Consider the following 21,420-nt stretch of genomic DNA (forward strand, 5'->3'; position numbering starts at 1 on the left):
AGAGTATAAAACACGATCATTTCGGATGCATGGTCGGAGTCGGATTTGGGTTGAATATACCCCGATTCCCAGAGCTCTTAATAAAAAGCACCGCATATAATCGCTCCGTGATTATGTGTTTTTGAACGCTAACAACGGGGCTGCCCTTACCGGTGCCTCTGTTGGTGTCGGGTAAAGAACGAGCGGTCTGAGGAGCTCTTCCCACACTGGGGACACTCGTAGGGCCTCTCCCCAGTGTGGATGCGCCGGTGGGTGACGAGGGTGGAGTTGTGCCTGAAGCCCATCCCGCAGTCGGGGCAGCGGAAGGGCCTCTCCTCGGTGTGAATGCGCTCATGCACAAGGAGGTGGGTGCTGGTGTGAAACCTCTTCTGACACTTGGGACACTCGTAGGGCCTCTCCCCAGTGCGGAACCTCTGGTGGACAACCAGGTTGGACCTGTGGCTGAAGTTCATCCCACATTCCAAGCACTCGTAGGGCCGTTCCCCAGTGTGGATCCTCTGGTGGCAGATCAGGTTGAATCTCTTCCTGAAGCTCTTCCCACACTCCAAGCACTCATAGGGCCTCTCGCTGGCATGAAGCTGCCCATGGGCCACCAGCTCTGAGCTCTGGCTGAAGCTCCGTCCACCTTCCTGGCTCAGGGTGGGTCTTTCCTCCTCAGAGCACCCTGGGCTGGGTTTGCAGCCCCTCCTTGTGCGGGATTGCCTGGGCTTTTCCTCCCCATTGGGTTCCTGCACTGTGGAGTCACTCAAAAGAGCCTCTTCCATGAGGTTCTGCTGTGGGGATTTGTCCTCCCTGGTCTCCATCCTCAGCTCCTTCCCTGGGGAAAGAAGGACAAGGAGAGGATGGGATTTGCCTCCAGGCCACCCAAAAGGGGAAGGAGATCCCCCCAGTGCATCCCCAGCAGGACGGGCTTGGCAGCAGGGTTGTCCTGCAGCTGGGGGCCGTGCTGGGCTGGGAGATAGAGCTGGAGAGAGGGGGAAAGGGGCACTGACTTCCTCCTCACCTGCCTGGGTGTCCCAGGGCATCTTCCTCTTCCTCCAAGCCTTCTCCTCCTCCATATTGCCAAGGTTTGGGAATGGGAAATCCTGGTTTGGGGAAAAACAAGGTGTGAATGCCTTGGGTTGGGGATTTCTCCCACCCAAGTCCATCACTAGAAGTCATCTGGTGTCCATAAAATCCTTCAAAAATCAAGAGTGAATCAAAAAAAGCCACCAGGAGTTTCCCATTTCCAGTCTCTGGGGTTCTGGTGGTCCCCCGTTTCAGGGCTGCTGGAGATCCCATGGGCACTGGGGATCTCCCCTCTCCAGGGTCCTGCTAAGGGATGCTGGGGGGTTTTGGGGTCCCCTTCTCCAGCCTCACCCCAGTCCTGTCACTGGGGGCTCTCCCCTCTTCCCACCACCCTGTCCTGGTTTAGGCCAAATTTGGGAGAAAATCTCCAAAAGCGTTTCCTCTAGAAAGCAGATTCAAGCGGCCCCTCCCCCAACCAGATCGAGAAAATATTTCCATGGAGAAAAGGGGAAAAAACCTGTTTATTTAACAGGCAAAGCATTCATCAGCACAAAAAATGAACAGTATTAATAAATAAAACTTCTTGCCGCTCCAAAAGACATGACAAACTCAGAAAGTCCCTCTGTGGGCTGTAGCTGGGCTCACTCAGTCTCTTATCAGTCTCTTATCAGTCTGTTAACGGCCCCTCCAGCACTGGAACTGCCGCGGCCCAGGCTCAGCCTGGTGGGCACCAGGTGGAGCTGCCAGTGGTGTTCTGGGTGTTCAGTGCAGAGCAGCTTTAAACAGCTCCAAAGAAAAAGAAAAACCACAGCTGGGGGAACTTCTCTGCCTCAGTGAGCTAAAACTAACTAAAAGCAAAGGAGAGCTCTGTCCTGCTGTCTGTCCATCTGCAGACAACTGATACCTTAGGTTTTAAATTTTTCCATTCTGTTTTGATGTGCAGCTTTCAGCTTTACATTAAGTGTTACTGGGATCTTTTCACAGGGTGGTGAAGACAAAACAATCCTGTTCTAGCTGGAGACTCAAGGACAATCTCTTCAAACTTCAGGTCCAAAGCATAAACAATGTGAAAAGAGGAGGGCAGGCATGCAAGCAAGAAAGATTTAACTTCATAATTTGAAACTATTAATTGAGCAGTTAACTTCTATATACAATTGGACTAAAACTTTTTTAAATGTGAGATCTCATGACCAAGCCCTCTTCTGCTCCCATCTTGGAGCCATCCAGGCAGAGCCACAGCTGTGGCTCCTCTGCTGCCAGGGTGTGATATTTAAAGGCAGTTCAATAAAAATCAACTTTATTCCTCTTACCTCCATGTGCCCTCTGTTCCAGCTCCTTAAGGCATCACAACAGTCCAGGAGCCGGAATGTGGAGGAGTGAGTGCAGTGTATGAAAACACACTGCAGCTTTTTCCTCCTCCCCTTCGCTTTCAGAACCAGCCTTAAAGGTGCAGAACTCAATTCTGGGCTAAACAGACCGATGGGGTACGAGCATCATGAAGTCACCCCAGGACACGCCCCTGTCAGGGTCAGGGGGTCCCGTCCCCGCCTCATCTCCAGGCTGCCGGGGGTCCCCCAGCTCCGGTATCGCCCCTTCCCCTCTCCCCGCCCCGGGGGTCCCCCGTTCCACAGCCCCGGCTCGCACGGGGATCCCCAAAACCAATGTCCCACCCCGTCGGTACCAGGCCATCACCACGTGGACCCCCCGGACCCTTCCGAGGGGCGATCGCGGCTCCTCTCTCCCCGAAAAAGCTCCTCTGAGGGAGCCCGGGGATATCCGGGGCTCGAGTCCGGGATCTGCCGGCTCCGAACACTCTCCAAAAAATCCTCCCGGAGACCCCTGGCTGGAGCCGGGTCGAGCTCGGCCTCCGCCCTCCCCTGCGGCTCGGGGCTGGGGGCGATGCTCCCGGGGCAGGGGGTGCTGCAGGCTCAGCGTGCGGGCGCTGCGAGCGCCGCGATTCTCCCGCTCCTGCTCCTCCTGTCCCTCCTCTTCCTCCCGCATTTCCTCCGCTGCCAGCCCCGACCCCCCTTTCCCACCGCTCTGCCCCGCGGCCCCGCAGCACCGGCTGCTGGGTGGGGGAGCCCCCGATAGGCCCCAGGGCTGGGCAGGGGGTTAGGGGACCCCCCCGGGGCGGATCCGTCCCCCGGCCCGAGCCCCAAATTCCGCTCCGGGGCCGCTGGGCTTTGCGGGACCGCCTGGCAACCGGTGAGTTATCGGCGAGAAAGGCTCCGGTTGGCTGGAATTTGGTTAGCGCCTCCTCTGATTGGCTGGAATTGTGAAAGGCGCTGCGCCCCGCGGGTGTCCCCGGGAGGTGCGGAGTTGGGGCCGGAGCCTTTTCATATTTTTTTCTCTCTGAGAGCATTTCTGATTTATTTATCTCCCTCACTCCTTTTCATTTCTTGTTCAGTACAATCCAAGTTCGAGCAGATCCGCAGGTTTCGTTCCCATGGTCTCATTTGCACCTTCACTCAGGTGTGAGAAGGTCGCGAACCCCCCAGCCCCGAGCACCCTCAGCGGTGAGAGGGAGGCAAAGCCCCTGGTCCCCAGCCCTGCACAGGCATTGCCTGAGGCCAGAGGGACAGAGACCCCCGAGCATCCCCTGGGCTGAGAGGGACAGAGACTGCCCCGAGCACCCCTGGCACAGGGGTGAGAGGGAGGGAGACCCCCTGGCAATGGCCTGGGGTGACAGGGACAGGGACAACCCCTCCAGCCCCTCCCAAGCATTCCCAGGGAATGAGGTACAGAGACCTCTCACGCAGCCACTGAGCACTATGTTATAAATAAGAAGCTTGCCTAGGCCAATATTCAAGCAGCAATCAATTTATTATTTAATATGGCAAAGTATGAGCAATACAGCGCTGGGTACAGTGGGGGAAGTTTCCCCTCCAACTGCATACCAATAGTTGAGGCTTACCGGTATTTACAGGGGTACTCATCAGCTTTCTCAGCAGTTTCTATTCCCAATTTTTACTCATCAGCAGTTTCTATTCCCAATTTTTATGTCACAATTCTACACCTAGTGTGATTTAGTTTTTCTCAGGATGTATCCCAGAGAGGAGTATCCCCAGATGGTGGTGGTTCGGTTTCCGAAAGAAGGAAGAAATCTCCCAGATGGTGTGGTCCAGATTCCAGATGTGGGTCCACCTTTTAATTGCAAGGACTATAAATCTCATAACAGTGATGTCCAGCTACCCTTGGTCGAAACCATAAATCCTTGAGTTGATGTTCATCTTCCTTTCTCACGCTGCTTTTCACAGTTTTGTTAAGGTGTGAGATAAGCATGTTTCCTTTTATATATTCTAAAGCTATAGTTTCAAAGATCCTTACTACAAGCAGTATTCTCAAATTATACTTCAAAAGGTTGTTACTGTAAAACTCTTTAAGGCTTAGCTACAAGCAGAAAGTTCCTGTCAAAAAGCAATTTCTTAAAGCGTTAATTCAAATGCTCATATATCACTTTAAGACTTATCAAGGATAATTACGAACAAAAGATAGGTTCAAAGGCCTTCTTCCAAGCTTTGCTTTCCTCAGTAATTATTAGAATTCATCTTTATACCTGTCCCATGGTTGGTTTCCACACAAATTACAATCACAAATACCACGTTGCCTGTATGTACCTGACACGAAATACAGCTCTGTATTTCACAGGGGGGCACAGGGACAGCTCCTGTGAGAAGCTGCTGGAAGCTTCCGCCGTGTCTGGCACAGCCAATTCCTGGTGGCTTCAAAGATGGACCTGATGCTGGCAAAGGCTGGGCCAGTTACAAATGGTGGCAATGCCTCTGTGATATCAGATTGAAAAAGAAATCAAAATAGAGATTGTGACACAGTTTAAACTCCAGTCAGAGGAGAGCAGAGGTAGAGCATGTGAGAAGAGCAACTCTGCAGACATCCAGGTCAGTGCAGAAGGAGGGGCAGGAGGTGCTCCAGGCCCTGGAGACCCAGGCACCCTACAGGAGAGCCATGGAGAGAGGGGCCCTGCTCCTAGACTGGAGCAACCTGTCCCTGGAGGAATGCACCCCTGGAAGAGTGACCCATGCCGCAGCAGTTTGGGAAGGACTGTTGTCCCTGGCATGGACTCACACTGCAGCAGTTTGCAGAGGGCTGCTGCCCCTGAAATGGACTCACATGGGAGAAGCTCCGGCAGAACTGTCTCCCTTGGGAGGGACCCACAGTGCAGCAGGGGAACCACTCCTCTCCCTGAGCAGGGGCAGAAGCCATGGGTGATGAATTGACCACAACCCCCATTCCCTGTCTCCCTGCACTGCTGGGGTGGGAGGTAGAGCTGCAAGGAGGGAGGTGAGTGGCTTATTTTATTTCCCCTTTTGCTGCTCTGACCTTGTTAGTAATAAATGAATTTCACATCTCTAAGCTAAGCCTGTTTTGCCCAGGACAGTATTTGATGAGTGATCTCGCCCAGTCCTTATCTCAACCCATGAACCCTTTATTAAATTCTCTTTGTCCAGCTGCAGAGGGGAGTGAGTGAGCAGCCCACATGGATGCCTGGCATTTGGCCTGGGTCAACCCACGACACCTTGGTACCACAGGGTCACAATGGACCCTTGGTTCTATGGGGTCACTTTGGTTCCACCAGGCCCTGCAGGGCCACTTAATTCAACAAGGCCCCAAAGTTTCACAGTGGTCTCCAGGATTCCATGAGGCCCTGCAATGTCAAAATGGACCTTTGGATCCATGGGGGCCCACAGTGTCACAATGGGCTCTTTTTGTCCTACAGCTTCACAATGGCCCCTCGGTTCCATGTGTCCTGCGCTGTTCCATGAATCCTTAGTTCCATGGGGTCCTCTAGGGTCACAATGGTCTCCTTGGTTTCGTTGTTCCACAGTTGCCATAATTTCCATGGCATCACAACTGCCCTTGGATCCCAAGAGGCCCCAGACTCTGACAATGGCCCCTTGCTTCCATGACACCCTGTAGTGTCACAATGGTGTCCATGATTCCATCAGGCCCTGCAGTGTCACCGTGGACAGTTGGTTCAGTGACACTCCACAATGTCACCACGGCCCCTTGGTTCCTCAGAGCCCCACTGTGTCACTGTGGTGCCTTTGGTTCCAAGGCTCAGAAGTGCCAGAATGACCCTTTGGTTCCATCAGACCTTGAAGTTTCAAAATGGTCTCCATAGTTTCATGAGTACCCCCTGTGTCACAAGAGACTCTTGGTTCCCTGAAGTTCTCCAGTGTCACAATGGGCCCTTGGTTCCATGAGGTTTGGTAGAGTCACAATTGACTCCCTGGTTCCATGAAGCCCTGCTGTGTCACAATGCCCATGGTTCCATGAGCGTCCATGGGGTCACCACGGTCTCCTTGGATCCCCAGTATCACCATGGTCTCCTTGGTACCATCCAGGCCTTGTAACAAGAGACAGGGAGCCATTTTGTGCCTTAGATGAAAGGCTGCAGAACTCATGGTTGTGAGCCTGTGTCACTGATTAGAAACAAAAACCACCTGAATCTGAATGCCAAATATCATCTCAAGTACCTTCAATCCACGCCTCGACAGAGGCAGAAAATACAAACAGAGATTCCACAGTAAATCAAAAACAGGGACCATATTTTGAATGCAGGCAAAATGCATTCAAGTGCATTCAAATGCACTCGATATGATGGGGAGGTGATGATCCCCTATTCCAAGAGTGAACTCAAGAAGGGCTGACTATTGAAGGAACTGCAGAGAACCACAATATAAGAAAAGCAGGTGCCATAGGTAATTCTGGGATAGGCAGACCAGAAAGCAAGAGCAGATGAACCAGTGCAGTCGCCACCAAGAAGATCTAGTTCACATGCTGTGGGCAGCAACCCCATCAGGCCGTGTCACCATCCCCTGGTACAAGGGGGTCACGATGGCTCGTTTCAGTGATCTCAGGGTGCAAAGACACACAGCAGGGGACTTTCAGTATTAACAAAAACAAATGCACCTTTTATTGAGTGCCCACAGCAGACGCAGCACAAGGATTAGAAAGGAGATAGGGATAGTGAGACAGAGAAAAGGAGGGGGGGAACCAACAGAGAGATGAAATCCTTGTGGTCCGGCCAATAGATCCATCTGGTCACGTTGGGGAGAGTCTCAAAGTCTTTGGTTAACTCAGGGCTCTTTTATAATCTACCGCCAGAAGGGGAGCAGGATGGCACATGGAGGGAACAGCAGAGAATAAATCCATTGGGAACAGGTACAGACAGTCCAGTTCTGAACAGCACTAACTGGTGCCAGCAGTGAGTGGGGCCCGTTGTTTCAGGGCTGGTTCCTATGGGAAACATCCCGCTTCCCATGGCAGACATCCCGCTCCAGTCAGGCCAGCACCCCTGGGTTAGAATTTGAAGGGTCTCAGTCTCAGTCCTTGGGGACGGCTTCAATCTCCGTCCTTGATGGCGGCTGTGAGGCAGATGAGGGATCTTTGGACCGTCTCTTACAGACTGACATCCCAAAGCATAAAAATAATTATGCACGTCCCCTTAAAAATTAAATTTTACTGATTAATAAAATTATAATTATTTTTCTTATTTATAAAAAAATTATTCTATATTTGTATTACAAAATTTTAATATTCATATTAAAAAATCCATACATCTTTAGCAAGCAAAAAATTTATTGGTCATTGGTTCTAAATAACACCTTCAATAATTCATTGACCAGTGTGGCTGTTGATTTCTCCTTCTTTATGCTAATTAGTCCTATTTTCAATCCTTTTGTCATATTTTTTATCATTTTCACAGACATGGTAAAAGGGGCCGCTTCGGGGTCCCTGGAGAAGTTTCTGGGGCACATTTGGGGCAGTTTTGGGTCTGAGGAGGGAATTCAGAGAAAACTTGAGGGTCTGGAGGACACTTGGGGGAGCCGGGTGGGCACTTGGAGAGGCACTCAGGGATTCCAAGGGACGGTTCGGGGTCTGGGGCAGCACTTGGGGGTCCAGGGGGGCCCTTGGAGGTAAGGGAGGGGAATTTGGGGGCCCTTCGGGGTCCGGGTGGGCCCTTGGGGGGCTCTGACAGGGCTCTCTGGGGTGCGGGGGGTGATGGGAGTTGTAAGCGCGGGTTAAATACAGTTTAGTGGGACAGCAGAGCATCAAGGAAATTCGAGGCGAAGCTGCAATGGCTATCAGTGGGGCGCGGGGCATGACGGGAGATGAAGTCCCGGCTGGAACAGTACGGGACATGCGCCGCCGAGCATGATGGGAACCGTAGTCGCAGAAGTGGCTCGAGTGCTTTGTTTGGGGGTGCGGAAGGCTCCTGGGGGACACTTCTGCGTCCGAGCCGCTACTTGCGATGCTCGGCTAAACGTGAACGGTTCGAGAGAACATTTGGGGAGCTCAGGGAGCTCTAACCGGGCTCTTTAGGGCACGGGGCACAGCAGGAGTTTTAGGCGCGGGACTGTTCTGAGGGGCTCTGGGGCCGCGGGGGAGGAGAGGAGATGAATTCCCCAAAGTGGCTGTACCAGGCATCTGTGGGGTCGGGAGCACTCAGGGGGTCCGGGGACGCTTTTAGGGGGTCCTGAATTGGCGCTGAGGGGGCACTGAGGGAGCCTGGAGGGTCTGGGGGACACTTATGGTACAGATGGAGGCAGATCCGGGGGTTCTGTGGAGCACGGGGCATGACGGGCGTTGTAGTCCCGGCTCCAATGGGGCTCATCGGGCCGCGGGGCATGATGGGAGTTGTGGCTAAAGTAGGCACCGTCCCTGAGTCTCCGATCTCTGGCACTGATTGGCTTCGGGCGATGATGGGCGGGAGTCTCTGCAAATGGGATGCGGTGGAGGCGGGAACAGTCCATTCAACTTTTCCAGTCCCTCCCACTCCAGCCCAGTTCATCCCCAGTACAGACCAGTAAAACGCCAGTACAGCCCAAGTCATCCCAAGTAGAACTCAGTACAACCCTAGTGCCCTTCCAATCCCTCCCAGTACAGCCCAATCCCTCCCAATACACCTCAGTTTACTCCCAGTCCCTTCCAGTTCCCACCAGTGTCATCCACAGGATGCCCCAGTGTTCCCAGTCTTGTCTGCAATGGCCCCAGTGTCCCCAGTTTGTCCCAGTCCTCCCCAGTGTTTCCAAGTCCCAGTGTCTCCCACACTGTTCCCAGTGTTCCCCAGTATGTCCCAGTCCTCCCCAGTGTTTCCAAGGACAGTTTCATTTCTCTCGGTGGCCGTGACAGCCAAACCCAGCAGTGGGGTCAGTGCAGTGCCCATGGCCACAGCCCCTTGCAGGGCCCAGTGCAGCTTGGGCTGATGATCCACCCTCACAGCTGGCCCAGGGCAGCTCTGCAGTGGCTTTGGTGGCACCTGGGGCTGGCACACACCTGAGCAGTGTGTCTGTTTGCAGTGGGGAAACTCAGCAGTTTGAGATTGCTGCAAAAAGTACAAAAAGGGAAAACCCCTCTGAGGCTGGGTGCAGCCAGCTCTGCAAGCACAGCAGGGCCCAGGGCAGTGAGGACAGACAGGATGGGGCTGGGCAATGTGGAGCAAGGTAGTCCACACTGGGTCAGAGCTCCAGGCACAGCTTCTGTGAGCAGGGCAGAGCTGCTGAGGAGAGACCCTGGGTCAATATCAATCACAGAATGCTGCAACCACCTCTGCTCTAAAGTGAAATTTAATAAAAGACAACCTTTAAAATAGGAATGTATATTTTATTACTGCTCTTTGAAATCTTTCTCCATAACTGGACTAGGAAAATTTAATGACCACAGCATTAAATAATCCCATGTCTAGCCTTAACCCCAATCCCAGCTCTAATCCAATCTCAGCCCCAACTCCAACCCCAGCCCCAATTCCAGCCCCTTCCAAAATCCTCAGCCCCAAACCAAATCCCAGGTTCAGCCCTTATGGGAGTTTGGGGGTGTCTCTGTCCCTGTGACCCCGATGATGTTTGGGTGGGGTCACAGCAGGGCTGAGAGGGACAGAGACCCCCCCGGCCTCCCCAGGTGTGAGAAGGTGGGAGAGCCCCCCCAGCCCCAAGCACCCTCAGCGGGGAGAGGGACACAGAGCCCCTGGTCCCCAGCCCTGCACAGGCATTGCCTGAGGCCAGAGGGAAGGAGACCCCCCGAGTATCCCCTGGGCTGATAGGGACAGAGACCCCCGAGCATCCCCTGGGCTGAGAGGGACAGAGACTGCCCCGAGCACCCCCTGGCACAGAGGTGAGAGGGAGGGAGACCCCCAGGCATTCCCTGGGGTGAGAATGATGGAGACCCCCTGGGGAATGGCCTGTGGTGACAGGGACAGAGACACCCCTGGGGAGTGGCCTGGCATGACAGGGACAGTGACAATCCAAACAAACTCCTCCTGAGCGTCCCCCAGGGCAAGAGGCACAGAGACCCCTTGAGCATCACCAGGGCACTGGACAAGATAAACTAGGCGGAAATAAAACTTAGTCCTACATAAAATACTTTGATGAATATTTGATTTTCCTGAGAGTCACATGTGATGGAAATGCAAACAAATCCCAAACAGGAATAAACTGACAATAGAAGTAATTCAGTGGCAATTCCAAGTTTCATTGGCTCCTGCACAGCTCCAGCTCAGCTGCTGGCAGGTTCCAATAAAAGAACAGTGGAAATTAGGACCAATACAGATTATTAAAAGGAAGGGGAAACTGTGTAGCTGTCACAAAGGTGACAGGGATGAAGAGAATAATGATTCTCACATTTGTCAAAGAACACATTTGGCCTGTGAATTCTGGAGTTATTTGGGAATTTAGCTACTTGAGCTGGGCTTCTTCTGGGACTTTTAGCAGCCTTGTGTTCCTCACCATGGGGTGAATGAACCTTGTCAGTCTCGCTGGTAACATTTGCTCCCTTTCCTCCAGTGATTTTAACAAACATTTCAAGGAAGGACAACACAATATTTTCTTTTCACTGGCTACCCACAACAGCCATTTTCCTCATCAGTTCTTCCATAAGTTGCTCAGAGGAAGCTGCATCCAAGTTTCCAAGAGTTCCTCCAGAGAGAACCACAACCTCCTCCTCAGAGGGAACCATGCTGTTGTCAAAGGCACTTGGGGTCAGACAACAGTGCCCTGAACTCCCTGTGCCAAAATAATGTCACAGTCTGGTTAAAAAAATTGCTGGAGAGATGCCTCCTTGCCAGTTAAAGTGCAAACGAGACCAAATCCAAAATGGATTTTATTGAACAATAAAATATGAGTATTAAATAGCGAATAGTAATGGAATAGTAACTAGTAATAGAATAGTGAATGTGATGTAGGGAGAGAGATGAAAGAAAGAGAAAAGTGGGGGAGAAAAAGGGAATGACAGGGACAAAGATCTCCCCTGGAGCAGGGCAAGTGTGACATTGTCCCCTGTGTGTGTGCCCTTCCCAGGGTGGGGGTTTTACACCTGAGCCAGTTCGGGTAAGGGGGGTGGTGTTCACCCCCTGAGCAGGGATTACCCCACTGTTTCAGGTTGCAATGCAAGATGTAACCAAATGCATGTTTTCAATCCCCATCTTCATCAACTGCTATAAACAGATGGGGCAGTGTTCTTTATCTCTTCCATGACTCACCCCTGATAACGCCCTCCAGGGGAGATATCTCCTGTGAATGGGCCATTGAGTGTCACTGCAGGAATGATAAAATTCCATCATCCCATTGTGGGGTGCTCCGCCCAGGGGGAGGAACCAAGAATTCCCACCTGGATATAAGCTGAGGCTGGCAACACCAGGAGCAGCTTGCCTACTGGATTCCCAGAGGACAAGAGCTCCATAACCACCAGTGGACCTTCAGAGGAAGACCAGAACCCTCTACAGGATCACTGCTCTGACAGAATCACATTCATCACTCCAACAGGACTGCAGCCACCATTTAATGGGACTGCAGCCACCGCCCTGACCAACAGGGTGTCAGGTTATATCCTTGATAGTGGAACCCTGGAAAATGTTAAAGATAGAATCTAAAATGTTAGGCTTTGTGCTTTCCCAGATCAACTGCACCTGCGTAAGCAGTATGATAAATTATATAATTGTTAGAAGTGATGATTGTTTAGTAATTAAATGTAATTATTATATAACCATAAGAAGAATAGTGAGAAATTATGTTGGAAATTCAGAGAGGGGCTAAATTTATGTATACAATAGAACAATATAAGTTTAATAATTAACATGAAAGTTATGTAACGATAGAGTATAAAACATGATCATTTCGGATGTATGGTCGGAGGCAGATTTGGGTTGAATATACCCTGATTCCCAGAGCTCTTAATAAAAAGCACCGCATCTAATCGCTCCGTGATTATGTGTTTTTGAACGCTAACATCCTGACTCTGTCAGTTTAAGGCAGTGTTTCTGTATCATTGCGTTGATCTAAATTTTCTTATTAAATTGCAATTCTGGCTTAGGCCCTCCCCCACGTGTGCCTTCAAACCAGTACAAAGCTCATTGTGTTCATCCCTTGTTTTCCTGCCTTGTTTTAGGAATATCCCATTCCTAAAACTTGGCCAGATGGAAGGAGAGACCTCAAGGAAGAGAAAGATGCCGCGGGATACCCAGGTAGGTGAGGAGGAAGTCAGTGCCCCTTTCCCCCTCTCTCCTACTCCACCTCCCAGCCCAGCATGGCCCCTGGCTGCAGGACAACCCTGCTGCCAACGCCGTCCTGCTGGGGATGCACTGGGGGGGATCTCCTTCCCTTTCCCTCTGGCACAGAGGCAAATCCTATCCTCTCCTTGTCCTTCCTCCCCTCAGACAAGAATCTGAGGATGGAGATCAGGGAGGACAAATGCCCACGGCAGAACCTCATGCAAGAGGCTGTTTTGAGTGGCTCTATGGCACAGGAATCCAATCGGGAGAAAAAGCCCTGGAGATCCCCCATGAGGAGGAGGGGCTGCAAATCCAGCCAGGGTGCTCTGAGGAGGAAAGACCCACCCTGAGCCAGGAAGGTGGACAGAGCTTCAGCCAGAGCTCGGAGCTGGTGGTCTATGAGCAGCTTCATGATGGGGAGAAGCCCCACAAGTGCTCAGAGTGTGGGAAGAGCTTCAGGCACAGCAGCACCCTTCTCTGCCACCAAATGATCCACACCGGGGAATGGCCCTACGAATGTGGGGAATGTGGGAAGGGCTTCAGCTCCAGCTCTGCCCTTGTCATACACCAATGCATCCACAGTTTGGAGAGGCCGTACGAGTGTCTCAAGTGTCAGAAGAGGTTTCAGAGCAGCTCCAGTCTCCTCCAGCATAAGTGGATTCACACGGATGAGAGGCCCTTCCTCTGCCCTGACTGCAGAAAGGGCTTCAAGCACAACTCCAGCCTCATCAGGCCCTGGTGCATCCACACTGGGGAGAGGGATAGGCCCTATGAGTGTCCCCAGTGTGGGAAGAGGTTTCACACCAGCTCCAGTCTCCTCCAGTACCAGCACACTCATACTGATGAGAGGCCCTTCCGCTGCCCTGAGTGTGGGAAGGGCTTCAAGCGCAACTCCACCCTCATCACCCACCGGTGCATCCACACTGGGGAGAAGCCCTACGAGTGTCCCCAGTGTGGGAAGAGCTTCACCCAGATCTCTATCCTAACCAGACACCAACGGAGGCACCTGTAAGAGAAGATCTGCCAATGCCCCAATGCAGGAGGACTTTTGTGCACTGCCCCAACTTCATCCATGGAGGGTCCATGTTGGCAACAGCCCTGGTGATCCAATTTTCCTTCTGATCCATGCTAGGAAGACACCTGTCCCTTTTCCTGGCCCTTCCAATGATATGGTGTGCGATGGAAGAAAATGAGGGTCTGGCAATGGCCGTGTCATTACATTCACTCCCACCTCAGATCATTGCCAGGGACAGGAAAGGGACACTCTCTTTCTCTCCCTCAGGAGATGGGTGTCCTTTTCAGGCAGGAGGAAATACATGGCCAGGCAGACCCAGTGAGTTGTGTTTTAGTTTTCCCTGTAAACAGTTTTATTTATACATTCTGTTATCAATATTGTTTCTGTTCCATTTGTTCCTTATCTCATTGCTGTTCCCAAAAAATTGTTCTCATCCCAGCCCAGGATCTTTGCCTTTTGTGCTTTCCATGGGACGTGGGAGGGCAGCGAGGGCAGCGCGGTTTTAGCAGGAGCAGGAAATTCAGGGATCCCATTCCTGAACCCTGGCCCGTGAAAACCGAGCATCCCAGCTGGTCCCAGCCCTGGTGACCATGGCAACAGCCTTGGGAGCGGGTCCCTGGCTGGGGCTGTGGGAACCTCTTCCCTCTGGTGCCCAGGGACAGGAGTGGAGGGAACGGCTGCAGCTGAGTTGGGGCAGGCTCAGGTTGGATGTCAGGAAAAGGTTTTTGCCCAGAGGCTGCTGGGGTCCTGCCCAGGCTCCCCAGGGAAGGGTCCCAGCTCCAGGGCTCTCTGAGCTCCAGCAGCGTTTGGACAGCGCTGCCAGGCCCAGGCTGGCATTGTTGGGGTGTCCTGTGCAGGGCCAGCAGTTGGACTGGAGGATCCTGATGGGTCCCTCCCAGCTCAGCCAATTCTGTGGTTCTGGGATCCCGTGAGCCTGGGGATGGGGCTGCCAATGGTTGCCATGGCAACGGGCTGTGGCTGCAGGCCTGAGCTGGTGTCCATGGCAACCACCCCTGGCATGGGGTCTCCATGGAGCTGCCAAGGGACTGAGCATAGCAACAGGGGGCTGGTGATGGTTGCCATGGAAACTGACCATAGAAAAAAGGAGCTTTTGATGGTTGCCATGGGAACAGACCATAGCAACAGGGGTCTGGTGATCATTGCCTGCTAAGGATCAGATTTGTCACAGGCCCTCAGAGGGGTTCCATGGGGAATTTCCAGGAGTCTCCAGGCTGTTCCAGAGCTGGAATGTCACAGGCAGAGACAGGGGCTCAATGGAAACCTCCCAGGGCTTTCTGAGGATGATAAAGAGCCGTGTGGTCAGAGGCAGTCACAGCCATTCCATGGTGACATCCCAGGGGACCTTGGGCTGCAAAGGCACCGATCTGTCACAGGCACTCAGGGGGGGTCCACAGGGACATCCCAGGAGTCCCCAGGCTGCCAAAGAGCCGGGATGTCCCAGACACTCGCAGGGGTTCCTGTCATGGGCACAGTGGGATGTTCAGGCAGAGTTTATTAGAGAAGCTCCTGTTGGGTAACAAGGTGCAAAAAGGATCCCCAATAGCCCCCACAGATCCTCAAATATCACTTTTGAATCAGAGATGACATGGACTCAGATCAGAAGGCTAAGGGCTAAAAGCCACCTGTTTTTTCAATCCTCTTCTTTTATACCTTGGTTTGCTACAGTTGGACCTCATAGGTCATTTAATCAACACATTTCACATGATTGGCCAATTAAGACAACACCCTTCAGTAAACAATTTTATGGAAAAAGCTAACTTTTAACAAACATTGTCAAGGCACCAGTTATTGATGTTTGTCTTATGTTGGGCCTTTCTGTAGGCTCCCTGGATGGGGGAAACCCTCCTATAGCAGTTCTGTGCCAGGTAAAAGGAGACACACGGGACTTTTTTGGTCTTCAGCTGCTTGTTTATTGTTATCTTATCTAAAGTTTGGCATTGCTGTCCACACCAGGCTTAGCGTGCTGGAAAAGCACTGCAAAATGCCCCCAAAATGTATGGTTTCAAGGTCTTTGCAAGTTGTGTCATCCAATTAACTCTTAACACGTACAGTTTTTCTACTTGTCAGCCAATAACTCATCCCTTGACTGTCCATGTAACCTCTGCACTGTGCTTTCCTTGACCAATCACCCTGTGCCACCAACACTGCAGAAAATGGAGTAGATGAAGAAGAAGACAGGGACTACACCCCAATTCCTCCATCTTGCTTCCTATCTACACCATACTAATAATCCCAAAACCTAAATTTCTCACTCAAGTGACATACTACACTACTCTCTAGTATCTATTTCACGCTTTGGTAAATTCTAATCTATCTCAAAGTCTTCAAAGTCCTCTCCATGGGGGAAGGTTAAAGGCGGTGTTTCTTTGGGAGGACAGGACCCCTTCGAGCAGACAGAGAAATTTTCCTTGTGCCCTGGATTCCCACACATTTAACCTAAAATCCTTTAACCCTTAACATGTGAAGTTACCAAAAATCTTCCAGGTAAGTAGGATTGGAAGGAGAAGAAATAGAGAACAACAGAAAGACAGAAGATCTATAGAACAACACGCACATAGGAACTAAATCCTGGGGTCAAGCATCACAACAGTGGAACCCCAAGAGCAGGCAAGATCCACACCATGGGCTGGTCTCGTGCTCCGGCTTTTAACCCCCCGGGCCTCCATGGGCCCGCCCCTGGGGTGGGACTGCATGTTGTTTGTCCTATCAAAGTCAGGGTAGGTATCAGCTGCTGGCATGTGACTGATTGACAGCTCAGCCAATCAGGGCTGGGTTAACACCGCCCCTGCTCTGTGATTGACAGATCTGCCAGGGTTGGGGGCAGGGCTCTGTCCCACCACAAACCAAGGCCTCATCCAGCCCTGGCCCCACATGGCCATTCTGTGTATCCCAAGGTGTCTCAGGACATCGATCTCATCCAGCCTCTGACAGCGACCACGGTGACACTACGGAACCTCATGGAACCATGGGTCAGTTGTGACAATGTGGGTCCAATGACACCATGGTGACACTATGGAACCTTATGGAATCAAGGAGACCATTATGTAGCTCAGGGGCCCTATAGAAGCAAGGGTCAATGATCAAACAGTGGGGCCCATAGAAACAAGGAGCCATTGTGACATAACAGGGCCACATGGAGCCAAGAGACCACTGTGATTTTGTTGAAGCTTATGAAACCAAGAAGCCATTGTGACTTTGCAAGACCTCATGGAATCAAGGACATAATTGTGACAGTGTTAGGACCCATGAACTCAATGAAACATGGAATAGATCTGCCTGGTTTGGACTCCTGGGGGCTGTCTGACAGGTCCCACTGAATTTGACATGTCAAGGGCCACTTCCCATCTGACCGTGAAGCACTGGGGCTCTGTGCTTTTATTCCAGTGGGAAAGAACTGTCTTTCTTGTCTAGGCATCCATGGCATAAACTGAGATTCTGCGTCTTAAATTCTCTATACCCAAGGGTTATTCCCAGACAAAATCTGCCCGTACAGTCAAGTCTGCCTAGACTTGGCCTCTGGTGACTGCCTCTCATCTGCCCCTGCACCACCAGGGCTCACTTGTTTCTTTCCTATGGAGATCATTGTGACAGGGGAACCAAGGGGAACACTGTGACCCTGCAGGGTACAATGGATCCAAGGGGCCACTGTGACACTGTGGGGCCTCGTGGAACCAAGAACATCTTTGTGGCTCTGTTGGGCCACATAGTCCTAAGGGGCCAGCGTGAGGCAGCGGGGCTTTGTGGAACCAAGACGCCATTGCTGCATTTCAGGGCCTCGTGGAGCCAAAGGGCCGTTGTGATCCTGCGAGGCACCGTGGATCCATGGAGACCATTGTGGCATTGCAAGGCCCCATGGATTAATGTAGACCATTGTGACCCTGCAGGGCCTCATGGAGGGAAGGGGCCATTGTGACACTATGGGAACTTGTGGAACCAAGGGAATCATTTTTGCACTACTGGGCCCCAATGGAACCAAGGGGCCATTGGACACTGAGAGGCTTCATGGAAGCTATAGATCATTATGGCACTGGTGGGCCATGGGGAAACATGGAGACCATTAAGATCCTTAAGGACTTGTGTAATCAAGGGGCCATTATGACACCTGAGGGCATCATGGAATCAAGAGAACCATTGTGGCACTACAAGGCCTCATGGAAGCAAGGACACATTTTGACACTGCAGGGCCCTGTGGAACCAAGGGAACATGAAATAGGTGTGGCTGCCTTGGCCTCCCAGGGGTCACCTGACAGGTCTGGCTGACCTTGGAATGTGGAAGGCCACTCCCATCTACCCCTGAAACACTGGGGCTCTGGGCTCTTATTTTTATGGAAAAGAACTGTCCATTTTTACCAGGCATCCATGGCCAAAATTAGGATTACACCTCGAAATTTCTGTGTATCCAAGGATTGCTCCCAGACAAAAGTTGCCAGGACAGACACGTCTGGCTGGTCTTTCACTTCTGAGGGGCAGCATTCACCTGTTTTCCAAACACTAGAAAGGGCTTTGTGCTCTTCTTTTTGTGAAAAAAACCCCCATCGCTCTTCTCCAGGCACAAATGTTTTAAATTAGGACTCCACATTTGTAATTTCAAGTATCCAGGGCTTGCTCCAAGCAAACCTGCCAGGACAGACAGGCCAGGTTTGCCTTGGCCTCTGGTGGTTGCTGTTCATCAGCTCCTGAAACATGGGGGCTCTATGGTTTCCATCCTATTGAGACCAATGTGACATTTGGGAGCCTTGTGAAGTGAAGGGGCCATTGTGACACTGCAGAGCACCATGGATCCAAGGCACCATTGTGACACTGTGGGGCCTTATGGAACCAAGGACATCACTGTGGCTCTGTTGGGCCACACGGTCCCAAGGGACCAGTACAAAGCAGCGGTGCGGTAGTTAGCCCAGCTGTAACTGGGACTCAGCCAGATTTTAACTCGGAAGAACTGGGCACGAGTTTCAAGCCCTGGGAATCATTTGTTTAACTAAGGATGAGCTTGAGATTTCCCCCATAAGCCTTTAGTGTTTTTATGCTAAGTATCCTATTGGTTACTTGTTTCCCCTACAGGGTTATTGTTCTGGAATGTTCAACCCCCGAGTGTACATGTTACTGCTTCCCCTTTGTCTCAGGTTTTTGGATCCTGCCCCTCATACTGTTCTCAACTTCTCCATGTTTATTCTTTTTCACTCCATTATTAAAGTTCTTTTTGGTCAACTCCATCAAACCCGCTCCTTTTCATTTGCGCCACCCTCGCCCTGACTCAGGGAACCAGAGAGGTTTGTTGCAGCCACCCACACTGCGACATTTGTCCCCCAAACAGTGACCCTGACAATCAGGCCTCCCTGCGTCAGTCACGTCAGCTGGGGTTAGCTGATGGATAGGCCAGTACTCCATGGGATTTTGGATTGTGCCGGGCCTGGTGGATTTATCATTGCTTCGAGGGACCTTGCCCAGGATTGGCAGGGACAACGATGATTTCACCTGCATAGGATTGCAGGTGGGTTTAGGGAAATGCAAGACATTTATTGCCCATTTTGCCATTGTGTTTTTACAATATGCACCCACGTCCCATAATTGATTTGGGGTGTTTCCGTGGCTCTTCCCCATAAGGCAGAGAATAAGAAAAAGGGGCAGCCAGCTCTCCAAAGTAGAAAGGAGTATATATGGATGCTTTAAGTTAATTCTCACTGATCATGACAAAGTATTTTCAAGGAACGAATAGAAATCAATCATGAGGTGGATCATTAAAAATTTTCCAGATGCCTCTGCTGATGAAATCCATACCACTGAATTTTGGGACTCCGTGGGAGTTAAACTGTACAACTTTAGATCAAAAGGGACCTCATTGCACCCCACATGCTCCCCATCTTCAACACCACCCTCACCAGCAAGCAGTGTGTTGAAAACTAAATCCGTTGGTCACTCCGAATTCAGGACCTCCCCTCAAACCCGCCTTTCTCAGACCTTGCACGATGGTCCAAGATGGCAATGGCCACGCGGACTTGGAGCATCATGCCCTGGAAACTCAAGATGGAAGGAGCCTGAATGTGGCTCGAGAGACTGACAATCCTCCCTCCATCTTGGCTTTTCCACTTCCTGCTACCACAACCTTCTCTTCCTCCCTGAACGAACCTCCAGACTCCACGCCCACAACTGCGGGTCATGCCCCACTGTCAATCATTCCACCTCCACCCTGCGCCATGCCTCCAGAACTCCACTCTGGAAGTCCGCCATCCTAGATCAAGGCCCTTCCTCCCCAACACCTGACAAAATGGAAGTGCCCTTTGCCTCACCCTCCAGCAACAATATAACTCCATGGTCAAAGATACCAAACCCAACTGTCACACTATTTCTAATCCTAATGTTTCAGCTCCAAGATATTCTTCCTCCCCAGAAGTCACTTTGGACTCCTCAGAGCCACCTCACCCCTCAACCCCAGAAGATCCCTAGGAAAGGAAGGAGACTGGCAAATAGTTTTGAAATTCTTCATTGCCCCAGTATGTTATGAAAGAAGGGGGCAGAATCCCAGGTATCAGCCACTGGTTTACGAGGAAATCAAGGATCTGTGTAGGGCAGCTAAAGACCATAGGAAGGACTTACCTCGTTTTAATGGCCTAATGAGGGCCATGGTTACGTGTCTTAAGCCCCTATGATTTAAAATGTATTATGACCATGTTGTTATCACCTACAGAATACACCCTGTGGGAAGGGGGATGGAAGTGTTTACTAAATCAACTAATAGCAGACTATGCTAATAATGAGGCAAGGGCGGAATTGACAATCAACCATCTAGCTGGAGAAGGACAATACAGCCTACCAGATGATGAAGCAGCAGGTATCCCAAGAGAAGAATTGGATGATATAAGAGAGGTGGCTTTGAAAGCTTTAATCCAGGTATTGGATGGTAGCACCCCCAGTTTGGACTACCTTGGGTGGCTGCAGCTAAAGCTTTAGAACAATCAGACCATCTTGGGTGCCTGTTAAGTAAGCAAACCAATGCTACCTCCCTCACATTGAGTGGCCTGCTCTCAGACATAGAGACCACCAGACATGCCACCTTGCAGAACAGAGACAGAGTTTTTACTCTGGGCACATGGGCATGGGTGTGTAGACTCTGAGGGCATGTGTTGCATGAACCTCTCCAGCTACAGTGAGTCAATCCAAAAGAGTATTCAGGTATTGAAGGAAGGGTTCAAGAAGCTTCAAGTGGAAAACAAAGACTGGTTCAATAAACTCTTCCAATCCAAGGGACTAAATGGTTGGATGATGTCGAGCTAAAACAGGAGTATTCATTCTCTTAGTGGTTGTTGCTGTATTTTTAATTGCCCCATGTTTGTTTGAATGCTTTTAGAAAGTCTTACAAAATTCTTTCAGTTCCATCTTTGTTGTAAACCAGAAAGGGGAAGATACCCAACCCAGGCTTCTCATGGACTCCTTGGAGTAGACAATTGAAGGCCAGGATAGGACAAAAAACTCTGAGACTCAGTGTGGGAAGGAATATCCTTAAAAGTACCTAAAAGTATTCTTAAATCCATAAAATACCTTAAAAACTATTATTATCTCAAAGTATTAATGAGTTCCACTGAGTGTCAATACAGAGCTCTCAAGGGATTAATAAAGTAGGTAATTGGGGCCATGATTGCATAAACCTCTCACAGAGTCTGTATCAAAAGAGAAACACCAAGTACCTTAAAATAACTGAAGTATCCTGAAGCATTAATGAGCCCCACTGAGTGTTGTTACTGACAAAGCCTCTCCAGGGACTAATTACAGCAGGTAATTAGAAGCCATGATTGCACAAACCTCTGAGAGACTCCAAGGCAAAAACAAAACCCAAAGTCCTTTGAAAAAGCTACAGAGAGGCTCTCAGCACAGAAGCAGC

This window comes from Melozone crissalis, unplaced genomic scaffold (genome assembly GCF_028551555.1).
Source record: "Melozone crissalis strain CALT ecotype California unplaced genomic scaffold, PUWL_Pcris_2 ptg000272l_1, whole genome shotgun sequence".
NCBI classification, from domain to species: Eukaryota; Metazoa; Chordata; class Aves; order Passeriformes; family Passerellidae; genus Melozone; species Melozone crissalis.